Here is a 13,479-nt window from a genome sequence, read left to right as displayed (position 1 = left end):
CATGCACACCATGCACGCCCTGGTGCCAGGGCTCGGATGCAGGGCACTGCAGAGAGCTGCCTCTTGCCAATCCTCTGGCCCAGGCATCATCACAACACCAAGCGATGCAGTGACTCCCAGGAAGGGAGGAAGGATGCAGCACAGCTCCCAGCAGCCAGCCACTCCCAGAGCTCTTCTAGGGCTGGGGCTGCGCAGAGGCTGCCTGGCTGGTCCTCTGCCTGCTGGCTCAGGCCTCACCCCACCCCCACCCCTTCAGCAAGAGCCTAGAGCTGAAGGGGCCTATTGTTGAGCCCCGGAGGTGGGGTGGGGAAAGAAGCCAGAGCTGTGAATGGTAGAGCATTTATTCTGCAAGAGGGACTGCTCATCCCCTCTGGACCATGTCCATACCAGAACCCCAGGAGCTAGCAACACCCAGTGAAGGACAGGCTGCAGGGCCCAGGAGACAAAGGGACTGAACCTAGGAGTAAAAGAAATGTTGGACTACCTTCCCACTATATCCTGCCTATCCATTTTAGCAATAAAGAAACTGAGATCCTAAAAGGGGAAGGGACTTGTGAAACAAGGCACTTACGGAGCTATCTTTGGAAACAGATCCCTAGGAACTAGGGGAGATCAATAGTTCAGAGCGGTGGTGACTGTAGACACAGAGGAGCAGCCATACCAAGGTCAGGGATTAGTAAACGTAAGGACTCAGGAAGAGGAGGCCTTGCCTTATTAGAAGACACAGCGTACAGGAGACAGGCAGAGACAGGAAGAGCCCACTGTTCTTACACCCAGCTAAGGCCCTTGGCTCCAGGGCTCCCAGGAGATACAGCTGCTGAAGGAAGAGACCAAGCCAAAACTCTCACTCCAAACCCCGCCTCAGTCACTCACCATGCACCTTCTATGTGCTCACCCTGTGTTAGGGTTTTGGGGAAATAGGAAAGGGAAGGTATGTTCTGGGTCCTCAAGAAGACACTATGTGCAGGTTCTTTTATTTTTTTTAATAGAAAGCAATGTTTTTTTATCTATTTATTTACTTTTATTTTTTTAGTGAGTTCTAAGCCCAATGTGGGACTTGAAATCACAACACCAAGATCAAAGAGTTGCACACTCTACCAACTGAGCCAGCCAGGGATCCCTACATGCAGTCCTTTAAAAGCTTTATCTTCACTAACTGATTAAAAACTTCCCCTTATTACTCTACATTATCCCCGTTTTACAGATGAAGAAATTGACGTTTTGAAGAAGTGACCAAGGTCATGCAGAGAGTAAGAGCTGAAGCCAGGATTCAGTCCATATACAAATGCACACTAAATTTCTTGGCTCAATGACGCGAGCCCACGGAGGGCAGAGTTATAGTCCTATTCATTAAATATATACTGGATATTGAATGAATTCATGGATTCTATGAGGAAGCTTAAAGAGGGGACAGAGGTTCCAGGAAAAAAAACCAGTAAATTGCACACATGCACATAATTCCATTCCTTCTCAAAACCCCTCCAAAACTACATTTTTAAAGAGAATTTGTTTTTCTAAAGAGAATTTTTTAAAAAATATTTATCTATTTTTGAGAGAGACAGCACAAAAATGAGCAGGGGAGGGGCAGAGAGGATCTGAGCAGAGGAGAGAGGATCTGAAGCAGTCTCTGAATTATCAGCACAGAGCCTGACATGGGGCTCAAACCCACAAACCACAAGAGCATGACCCGAGCCGAAGTTGGATGTTTAACCAACTGAGCCACCCAGGTGCCCCTCAAGAGAAATTTTTTGAATGGCAGAGGAAACAACCACAACAAGCTGGAAAGCAGATGATGGGCCAGTGACAACTGGGAGCAGAACCTAAAAAAAAAAAAAGTCACAACTCCCAAGGTGAGAAGCACCTGACTGATCCCACAGAATCCTCAAATGGCCTGGGAATTTGAAGCCCCAGAAACCCCTACAAGAAGAAGAGGTGAGAGAGGGAAGTGCTAAAAAACAGAGGATTATTTAAAAGCTATTTAAGAAGCAGTAAGACCCCACCACCAGCACCACCATACTCCTTCCCCAATACAGAGCCACTGAGTGACTGTCCCTTTACCACCCTGCAAAAAACAGGGATTTCCCTACAGTGGATAAATGGAACATCTTGAGACTGGCACAGTGGGCTTCATGGAAGATGGCAGGGGGGTGGGAGGGAGCAGCAGGCAGGTGCTACATCCCAAACAAGGAAAGCATGTATGGATGTTGAGATCCCAATCCCCTTCTCGACATGCTCCTGGAACATGGAGCCAGGCTTCCACATCTTGGCAGGAGACACAAGTGTCTTTTCTGGCAACTCTGACCTGGCCAAGAAAGATATAAAGATACCAACACTAGGAGTTCCCAACAAATGGCCCATCTAGGTCACCACACAAAGAAACTCCATCAACAAGACCATTCAGTGCTGTAGTTCCCCATCCTCCGTTGAGAGCAGACAACACAAAATTACCAGACACCCAAGACAAGCCTCTAACATGGAAGAGAGAGAGCAAAACACACAGAAAAAAGCAACCAAGGGGAAACAGACTATGCAGAAGAAAATTTCAGACCAAAAAATGCTCATTAATATACCCTCAGAGACAAGATAGTGTATCTTCAAAATAAGAACAGGATATTATTGGGAAACAAAAAATTACAAACACAATAGGTGACATACAAAATTCATCAGACCCATCCCCAACCCACCCAGCAGAGTCTGGCCCATGGCAGGTGCTCGCTCATAAATACCTGTTGAATGGATAAATGAGGTAGTGATTCTCAAATTTTAATGCACATACAGATCACCTGAGGATATTGTTAAACTGCAGATACAGATTCCATGGATATGAGGTAGGGCCTAAGATTCTCCATTTCTAACAAGCTGCCAAGTGACACATGTTTTGGTCCAGTAGACCGCACTCTGAGAAGCAAGGGTCTTCAATAAACTCTGGAGGTGCTCTTTGCCCTGGCTATGCATTAAAATCACCTTGGAGCTAGGAAAGTGTCAATGTGTAGACCCCACCCACTGAGATTCTAATCAACTTGACCTAGGTGAGACTGAGGTGTCATTTTTTTTTTTTTTTGAGAGAGAGAGAGAGAGAGAGAGAGAGAGAGAGAGAGACAGCACACAAGTGCACACGCAAGCAGGGGAGGGGCAGAAGGAGAGGGAGGGAGAGAATCTTAAGCAGGCTCCACACTCAGCATGTGGAGCCTAATCCAGGGCTCAATTTCACAACAGTCAGATCATGACCTGAGCTGAAATCAAGAGTCAGATACTTAAATGACTGACTGCGCCACCCAGGCACCCCTGAGGCGTATCTTTTTTTTTTTTTTCAGTTTATTTTAAGTTTATTTATTTTGAGAGACAGAGAGAACAGAGGAGGGGCAGAGAGAGAGGAAGAGAGAGAATCCCAGGCAGGCTCTGTGCTGTCAACGTGGAGCCTGATGTGGGGCTTGAACTCATGAACAGTGAGATCATGACCTGAGCTGAAACCAAGAGGTGGACGCTTAACCAAATGAGCCACCCAGGCGCCCCCTGAGACATCGTAATTTGAAGGCTCTTCAGATGAATCCAGACTGGAGTTGAATACCATTGCTCTGTAGAAAGCTTGTAATTGTGCCAATTCGTTTGACCTGGCCAGAACAGTCCTGTTCTCAGATGTTCTCTCCCATTATTGACACTGACCACTCTCTCAAAGGCCCTTCTCATCATAGCCATGAGCATCAGTTTATGGGACTACTTATTATACTGATAGTGATTCTCAATTCTGAGTCCCATTAACATGGATGAAAAAAATCATTCTACTGAATTCTCAATAAATTCAGTCTGAGAATGTTTTCCTTATCAAATTCTCACACTTATCTTAATCTAATTTTTTGTTACCCTTAACCTTGAAACTTTATCAGGTTAATAAGCCCTTTTGGGAAGGAGGTTTTGTTTTTGTTTTTGGTTTTGTGTTTTTTTTTAAACGTTTATTTATTTTTGAGACAGAGAGAGACAGAGCATGAACAGGGGAGGGGCAGAGAGAGAGGGAGACACAGAATCGGAAACAGGCTCCAGGCTCTGAGCTGTCAGCACAGAGCCCGACGCGGGGCTCGAACTCACGGACCGCGAGATCGTGACCTGAGCTGAAGTCGGACGCTTAACCGACCGAGCCACCCAGGCGCCCCTTTGTTTTTGTTTTTTAGTGAAATGTGGATAATTCCCTAATCAAAAATCCTAACCCATTCTCCCAAGGTTTCTATTACTAAAGTTGAATTTAGTAGTTTTGTGTCTACCTCATCCATGTCACACATGGGAGAAAATAGTATCAACAGACATTTACTGCTATCATAATTGCTAAAACTACAATAGAAGGGATGGAGGATAAAGTTCAGATCTTCTGCAACAGAGAACAAAAGACACAAAGATGGCAAACAGGAGAGGAAGAAAAAAAAAAAGAAAACCAGATGATCAGTATAAGAAGGTCCAATATCTAAACAAAAGGAGCTCAGAGAGACAAGAGAGAAAGAGAGAGAGAGATGACCAAAATAATACAAGAAAACTTCCCAGACCTGAAGTACAAGTTTCCAAACTAAAAGGGTTCACTGAGCATACAGCACAAGTTGAAAACAGACCCATACTAAGCTACTTAATTAGGAAATCATTACAAAACACAATACTGGAGATAAAGAGAAGATCCTACACATTTTGGGGCAAGGGAGAGGGTCCCATACAGGATTTGGAGTGACCTCAGACTTCAGTGTTAATTCTAGAACCTAAAAGCAATATCCTCAAGATGTGAAGGAAAGCAATTTCCAACCTAGATCTTTATATTCAGCTGAGTGAATAGCAGGCTGGCAAGGTCTCCAAATAATCTCCCACCCATACACCCTCCTCCCTCAGGAAGCTACTAAAGGACAGACTCTACCAAAACTAGAGAGTAAACCAACAAAGGAGAAGACATGGGATGCAGGAGATCCAACACAGAAGAGCAGTGAAGGAGATGCCCAGATGCTGAAAGGAGGTTCCAAGAGGATGGCTAAGCACCTGTGATAGACACCAACCAGACCATGTTGCTTCAGGGCACAAGGCTCTGAAAGAGACTTCTTCAGAAAGATAAATTTGATAGAATATCTGATGGAACTGACATCTTGAGAAACTTAGACAGCTACTGGAATTTGGCTAATTGAAAGGTGCACAGAAAACTAAGCAAACAAACAAAAGCAACTCCAGGAAGAACAAAAAGTTGTGCAGGAAAGGAAAAGTCATCACAATTTACTACACCGTAACAATAAACACAGACAGTAGAGTGAAGAGACTGAAGGATGGGAAGTGTAGAAGGGTAGCAATGGGGGAATTAAATTCAAATTCTCATCTTTGGCCAAGATGGAATAATAAGGATCAGATTTGTTCTCCTGACTGCAATAACAAAAAATTGGATGAAATATACAAAATGGTTTTGAAAATACCAGATATCAGGGAACTAAAGACAGTGATACCTGTGAGTCAGGAAATAAAAGAGGTCAGCCCTATGGTTGAGTTTCCAGGCTACAGCACAGAGAAGGGAAACTGTCAGACCCCAAAAGACTCCAGGAGTTGAGGAGATGGAGCTTAGAGTTTGGGGAGTCTTAGGGGGCCAGAGTTCACAGAACAGAGCAGCAAAGAAGAGAGAGTACCACAGAAGTCTATAAAGGGTTCCCCTCAAGTATTTAGCTAAGCACTAATCATCTATGTGAATGTGTAGAAATTACCCAAGGGTAGGGAAAATAACCACCCAAAAGGATTAGAAGAAACAATGCCTGGTGCTCCCAAGGCTGGGAAAAGTGCCTGTTCCCACCAGCCAAACTAGAAAAGGTAGGCACTGGGTACAATTCACAGATGGGTCTTGCCTCAGCAGGAAAATTAGTAGCCTTAGATTGAACATGGCTCTGGTCCTAACAAGTCTTAAAAACAAGACCCAAGATAATCAAACTGTTTCCAAGTCACTGCATCCTAGAATAAAGCTCAAGAATAGTTATAAGAATACAAAAGTATCCAGCAACCAACCAGGTAAAATTAACATTGTCTGGCATCCAGTAAAAAATTATCAGGCATGCCAAAAGCCAGGAACTAGGACCTATAATAAGGAGATAAAGCAATTAATCAAAACCAACTCAGAACTAACACAAATGGTAGAATTAGCAAGGACATTAAAATAATTAAACATTAAAACAATTATTAAAACTATTATTACTATAAAACTATATAGCTATTAAAAATATTTTTTTAAGGGGCACCTGGATGGCTCAGTCAGTTGGGCATCCAACTTCAGCTCAAGTCATGATCTCACAGCTTGTGAGTTTGAGCCCTGCATCAGGCTCTGTGCTGACAGCTCAGAGCCTGGAGGCTGCTTCAGATTCTGTGCCTCTCTCTCTCTCTGCCCCTCCCCACTTGCTCTCTCTCTCTCTCTCTCTCAAAAATAAAGATTTTTAAAAATTTAAACATATATTTTTAAAAAGAATATAATTGAACTTCTAGAATAAAAACTACATTGCATGAAATGAAAAAAATAAACTGAATGCAATTAAAGGTGATTAGATACTGCAGAAGAAAAACCTGGTGAACCTGAAGACACAGAAATAGAAATGATCTGAAATTAACTCCAGAGAAGAAAAAAAAACTTTTTTAAATAAACAAAGCATCTGCTCCTGAAACAATATTGCACTGTATGTTAACTAAATAGAATTTAAATAAAAATTTAAAAAGAGAAAAAAAAATTTTTTTTAAATAGGGGGGACACCTGGGTGGCTCAATCAGTTAAACATCTGACTTCAGCTCAGGTCATGAATTCACGGATCATAGGTTCGAGCCCCATGTCAGGCTCTGTGCCGACAGCTCAGAGCCTAGAGCTAACTTCGGATTCTGTGTCTACCTCTCTGCCCCTTCCCTGCTCATTCTCTCTCTCTCAAAATAAATATTAAATTTTAAAAAATTTAAAAGAAAAAAAAAATGAACAAAGCGTCTGTGAGCAATGGGACAATTTCAAGTGGCCTAACATTTGTATTGTTGGGGTTCCCTGAGGAAAGGAGAGAGAGCTGGAAACAGAAAAAAATATTTGAAGAAATAATGGCCTAATATTTCCACATTTGATTAAGATTATAAGCCCACAGACTCAAAAAGTTCAATGAACTCCAAGCACAAGACACATGAAGAAAACTGTACCAACATACCTCATAATCAGTAATAAAGAGAAAATCTTAAAATGTAGCTGGGGAGGGTGAGGAAGACATGTTACAGACAGGGAGCAAAGATAAAGATGACAGCAGAGGAGGCGCCTGGCTGGCTCAGCTGGGAAAGCATGCAACTTTTGATCTCGGGTGGTGAGTTTGAGCCCCATGAAGGGCACACAGAGCTTACTTAAAAAAAAAAAAAAAAATGACAACAGATTTCCTGCAGAAATGAAAATGAGAAGACAGTGGCACAACATCATTAAAGTACTGAAAAATAAACTAATGAAATGGAATTCTAGTCCAATGAAAATATCTTTTTAAAATAAAAGCTAAATAAACTTAAGCATACAAAAGCTGAAAGAATTCATCACCAACCTGCACTACCATAAATGTCAAAAGAAGTCCTTCAGACAGAAGGAAAATAATACCATATAGAAATATGGATCTATGCAAAGAATGAAGCACTGGAAATAGCAACTACAGGGGTAGACATCTAAGACATTTTTATTATGTACATTATTTTAAAAAATAAATTGTTTGAACACAAATAATACCAAATAGTGTGGTTTACAACGTGTGTAAGAATAATTTCTGAATAATAGCATAAAAGGAGGAGAGAAATAAAAATATAAATTTTTATACTATTATCACTTGAAGGCAGACTGTGATTAAAGATGTGTATTATGAATCCTGGGGCACCCGGGTGGCTCAGTCAGTTAGGCTTCTGACTTCAGGTTACGTCATGATCTCACGGTTTGTGACTTCAAGCCCCACATCGGGCTGTCTGCTGTCAGCACAGAGGCTGCTTTGGATCATCTGTACCCCCCTTTCTCTCCCCCTCCCCTGCTCACTCTGTCAAAAATAAACATTTAAAAAATTATTTAAAATAAAGATGTATATTATGAATCCCATAGCCAGTACAAGGAAAGAAAACTATCCTCATAAACACAGATGCAAAATTCTTAACAAATTCTCTAGCAAACAGAATTCAACAATACATATAAAAAATAACACACCATGACCAAGTGGAGTTCATCTAAGGAACTCAAGGTTGGTTTAACATTTGAAAATCAGGGGTGCCTGGTGGCTCAGTTGGTTAAGTGACTGACTTCAGCTCAGGTCCTGATCTCAGGGTGCGTGAATTCGAACCCTACATCAAGCTCACTGCTGCCAGTGCAGAGCCTGCTTCAAATCCTCTACCCTGCCCCCTCTCTGCCCCTCCCCTGCTCATTCTCTCTTTCTCTCTCTCAAATATAAGCATTTAAAAAACAAAAAAAAAATTGAAAATCAATGTAATTCAACATATTAACAAACTAAAACAAAAAAATCCCATAGTCACAGAAAAAACATTTTTTTTGTTTGTTTGTTTGTTTATTTATTTATTTATTTATTTATTTTAACGTTTATTTATTTGTGAGACAGAGAGAGACAGAGCATGAACGGGGGAGGGTCAGAGACAGGGAGACACAGAATCTGAAACAGGCTCCAGGCTCTGAGCTGTCAGCACAGAGCCCGACGCGGGGCTTGAACTTACGGACCGCGAGATCGTTACCTGAGCCGAAGTCGGCCGCTTAACCGACTAAGCCACCCAGGCGACCCCAGAAAAAACATTTGACAAAGTCCGACATCCATTCCTATTAAAAATCTCAGGACCTTCTGGGTGGCTCAGTGGGTTAAGCATCCGACTTCTGCTCAGGTCATGATCTCGCGGTCCGTGAGTTCGAGCCCCATGTCAGGCCTATGCTGACAGCTCAAAGCCTGTAGCCTTCTTCTGATTTTGTGTCTCCCTCTCTCTGCTCCTCCCCTGCTCGTGCTCTCAACTCTCTCTCTCAAATGCTAAAAAAAAAATTTTTTTAATAAAAAATTTAAAAATCTCAGTAAAATAGGAACAGAGGGAGTTTCTTCAACTTAATAAAGATCATATATGAAAAACCTACAGCTAATATCATGCATAATGGTGAAAAGACTGAAGGAACAAGTAACCCCTCTTCTACTCAACTTTATACCAGAAGATATAGCCAGTGCAATTAGACAAGAAAAACAAGTAATTATCAGGCATAAAGATCAGAAAGAAAGAAGTAAAACTGTCTTTATTAACAAATGACATGACAGTCTATGTATAAAATCCAATGGAAGCTACAAAAAGCTACTAGAATACATTTATCAAGGTGGTACGATTCAAGATTAATATACAAAAATCAATTGGGTATATATATATATACATATATATATATGTACATATATATATATACACACACACTCACAATAGGAAATAGAAATTTAAAAACAATACCATTTTATAGCAGCATTATTGACGACAGCCAAAAGGTGGGAAACAACCACCAGATGAATAAACAAAATGTAGCATATTCATACAATGGGTTATTACTTAGCCTTAAAAAAGAAGTAAATTCTAACACATGCCACAACATGGATGAACTCCAAATACATTATGTATGGTAAGTGAAAAAAGCCATTCACCAAGGGACAAATACTGCATGATTCTACTCCTATGAGGTATTTAGAATAGCCAAATTCATATAAAGTAGAATGTGGCTCCAAGGACTAGGGTGGAGAGGGTATGGAGAGCTATTGTTTAATAGGTACAGAGTTTTAATTTTGCAAGATTAAAAAGTTCTGGAGATGGATGGTGGTGATAGTTGCAATGTAAATGTACCTAACACTACTGAACCATACCCTGAAAGATGGTTAAGATGGTAAATTTTATGTTATATATATTTTACCAAAATTAAGATAAAAAAGTAAGAAAGCCAAATACCATTTACATAGCATCAAAAAAAAATACATAATACTTAAGTATATATCTGACAAAACACATGAAAAATCTGTATACTTAAACTAGAAAACACTGGTGAAATTCTTAAAAGTCCATATACAGACATATATATTGTTTATGGGTCAGAAGGTTTAATATTGCTAAGATAATGGGCATTTCCCCCAAAATGATCTACAGATTCAATGCAATCCCAATCAAAATCCCAGGAGGCTTCCTTATAGAAATTATCCCCAAATTGATTCTAAAATGCATGTGGAGGTGCAAAGAAGCTGGAAAAACTAAAGCAATTTTGAAAAGAACAACGTTCAAGGTTTTACCCTGATTTCAAGACTTACTATAAATCTACAATAATCAAGACAGTGTGGTATTAGGATAAAGATAGACAAAATGATCAATGAAGCAAGAGAGCCCAGATTGTATCTACACATATACAGACAATTGATTTTTTTACAAAGGTGCAAAGGCAATTCCATGGAAGGACACGTTTTTTCAACAAATGGTGCTGGAATAGTTGGATCTCCACAAGCAAAAAAGCTGAACTTCAATTCATTCCTTGCACCATACACAAGAATTAACCCAAAATGGATCATTAAACCTAAATGTAAAACCTAAAAATCACTTCTAGAAGGGGGAAGGCGGTAGAGCATGAGACTCTTGATCTCAGGGTTGTGAGTTCGCACCCCACATTGCACACAGAGATTACTTAAAAATAAAATTGTTTTAAGAATAAATAAATAAAATGTCTAGAAGAAAAATAGGAGAAAACCATTGTGCTTTGGGTTAGGCAAAGATTTCTTAGACGTGACACCAAAAGCATAAACCACAAAAAAAATAAGTTGTTAAACTGGAGTTCATTAAAATTTTAAATTTCTGCTCATCAAAAAAGGCACCGTAAGGAAAATTAAAATGTAAGCCAAAGATGGAAGGAAATATTTGCAAATCAAACATATCCAATCCCAACATATTCAATAAAGGATCTGTATTCAGAATATATAAAGAACTCATAAAACTCAATACAAAAAAACCCCTCACAATTAAAAAATGGGTAAACAATTTGAACAGACATATCACCAGATATACAAATGGCAAATAAGTACATGAAAAGATGCTCAGTAACATTAGTCATTAGGGAAATGCAAATTAAAATCAAGGAGATAACCACTGCAGACCTATTCGAAGGTCTAAAATTAAAGAAACTGGGGCACATGGGTGGTTGAGCATCTGACTTCAGCTCAGGTCACAGTCTCAAGGTTCATGAGTTCGAGCCCAGCATCAGGCTTGCTACTTTCAGGGCAGAGTCCACTTTGAATCCTCCGTCCGCCTCTCTTTCTCTGCTCCTCCCCGGCTCGCTCTCTGTGTCTGTCTCTCTCTCTCTCAAAAATGAATAAACATTAAAAAAAAATAAAAGCTAAATTAAATTAAAGAGACTGACCATACCAAGTGCTGACAAAGAGGTGGAAGAATTTGAACTTTCATATACAACTAGTAGGTATGTAAAAAAGTTTTTTTAATGTTTATTTTTGAGAGAGAGAGAGACAGAGTGTGAGCGGGGTTGGGGCAGAGAGAGAGGGAGACACGTAATCTGAAGCAGGCTCCAAGGTCTGAGCTGTCAGCACAGAGCCCAATGTGGGGCTCCAACTCACTAACTGCGAGATCATGACCTGAGCTGAAGTCAGAAGCTTAACTGACTGAGCCACCCAGGCGCCCTACAACTAGTAGGTATGTAATATAAGACAACCACTTTGGAAAAAAGTCTGGCAATTTTCTTAAAAGTTAAATGTATACCTACCGTATGATTCACAATTCCAGTCCTAAGGATTTATCCAAGAGAAATAAAATAGTATGTCCACAGAAAAACTTACACAAATGTTCACAGTAGTTTTATTTGTAATAACCAAAAACTAAAAAGAACCCATCATCAGGTGAATGGATAAACTGTGGCATATATGTGTAATGGAATGCTACTCAGCAATAAAAAATGAGCTACTGAAGCTTACACAACATGCATGAATCTCAAAATAATTATGCTGAAAAAAAAAAAAAAAGCCAGGCAAAAAAGGACACATGCTGTCTGATTTCATTTCCATAAAATTCCAGGTAATGTGAACTAATGTATGGTGACAGAAAGCAGACCAGTCTGTTGCCTGGGGAAACGGCATGGCAAAGGAGGGGCGGGAAGAAGGAATTAGGAAGGGGCACAAAGAACTATGGGGGTTGGTTGGGAATAATAGGTATGTTCATTATCTTTATTGTGGTGGTGGTTTTACAGATATATTCATACGTTAAAACCTACTGTTTTAAATGTTCCATTCATTGTATATCATTACACCTCAATAAAGCCACTATTAAAAACAAAAAGAATAACCACTTCCTTCTCCAGAATAAAGCACAGGACAGGGGATAATCGTGAATTTAGGGACCAGAGGAAAAGGTCTGGGAGCACAGACACCTCCTCCCCAACATCTGCCAGCAGGGGTCCCAGGAAAGTGGGCACCAAACTGCCAAAAAGGGGACTAAGCCCTCTGCTCTCAGGACAGTGTAAGGAAAACCATGGCCCTCTGCACAGAAACTGAAGCCCAGAGACGTTATCTTGCCCCAGGAGGTTACACAGGTAGTAGATGGTCTAAACCCAGAACTGTCAAAGTGCTTCTCTTCATCTACCACAAATTCAAAAAAGTTGACCTGAAACAGGATAAAGGTATATGCTTATGTCTATGTGTTTAGAACAGACAAATCTCTCCATTGGCTCCAGAGAGCCAGAACCAGTTTGGACACCCCAGAAGAGCCAGGCACCGTGGACACAGCAGCTGAACTTCCGGTGCATGAGTGTTTGGGGTAGCAGTGTGACAGGCAGGCGTGGGACGAAGCTGACAGTCGGTTTGGGGTTTGCATGAGGAGCAGACTAACCGGCTCCTCCAGCATAGTCCCAGGAGCTGCCTGCCTATGGCTCTGCTGCCCCAGCCACCACCACCACCACTCCCCCTGTCCAGACTAGAGAGGACTATCTCCACCCACTCTGGTTTAGACAAGCGGCTGGGGCCACCTGACTCAGACATAGGACCCAGCTAAGGCAAGCAGCAACTCTGCACCCACCCCAACCTGAGGGCCATAGGAGCAGGAACTTATAAGTGCCAAGTAAGAGGTGAACAACCCTAGGAGGATGAGGCCCATAAACTGGCCAACCAACCCCCTATGGGCCAGGAATGAGTAGGCCTGGCACTTGGGCCACCGGGGAGTCAACAGGAAGCCAAATCTAGTCCCCACCCTGTAAGCCCCACCTCTAGGCTGCGACAGGAGCTGGCCTTGGCTGGTACAGAACCTATGATGCCACAGCTGTCCACCTCCATGGGGTGGGGCTGAGCTCTGGGCCACAGAGAATGCCCAGAGTCCAGTAGTACAAACACCCTCTCCTCAAAGTGTCCCTTTCAAATTAGAGGCCTAGAGCCCACACCCAGACAGAAGGCCTCACCAGTAGTTCTCTGCCCTGCTACCCCTATTCATCCTTGGCTCCGA

General features: G+C 41.5%; 1 protein-coding gene across 1 annotated transcript in view; it reads right to left on the bottom strand.

Annotated features, from left to right (window-relative positions):
* TNK2 (tyrosine kinase non receptor 2) overlaps positions 1–13,479 on the bottom strand; it is a 43,623-nt gene that overhangs the window by 29,177 nt on the left and 967 nt on the right.

Source organism: Lynx rufus, unplaced genomic scaffold, assembly GCF_022079265.1.
Source record: "Lynx rufus isolate CCGP_SWC_20201006 ecotype Redwood Valley unplaced genomic scaffold, mLynRuf1.p SCAF_5, whole genome shotgun sequence".
Lineage (NCBI taxonomy): Eukaryota > Metazoa > Chordata > Mammalia > Carnivora > Felidae > Lynx > Lynx rufus.
Note: the sequence above shows the minus strand (reverse complement) of the source record. Positions and strands in the feature narration are given on the sequence as shown.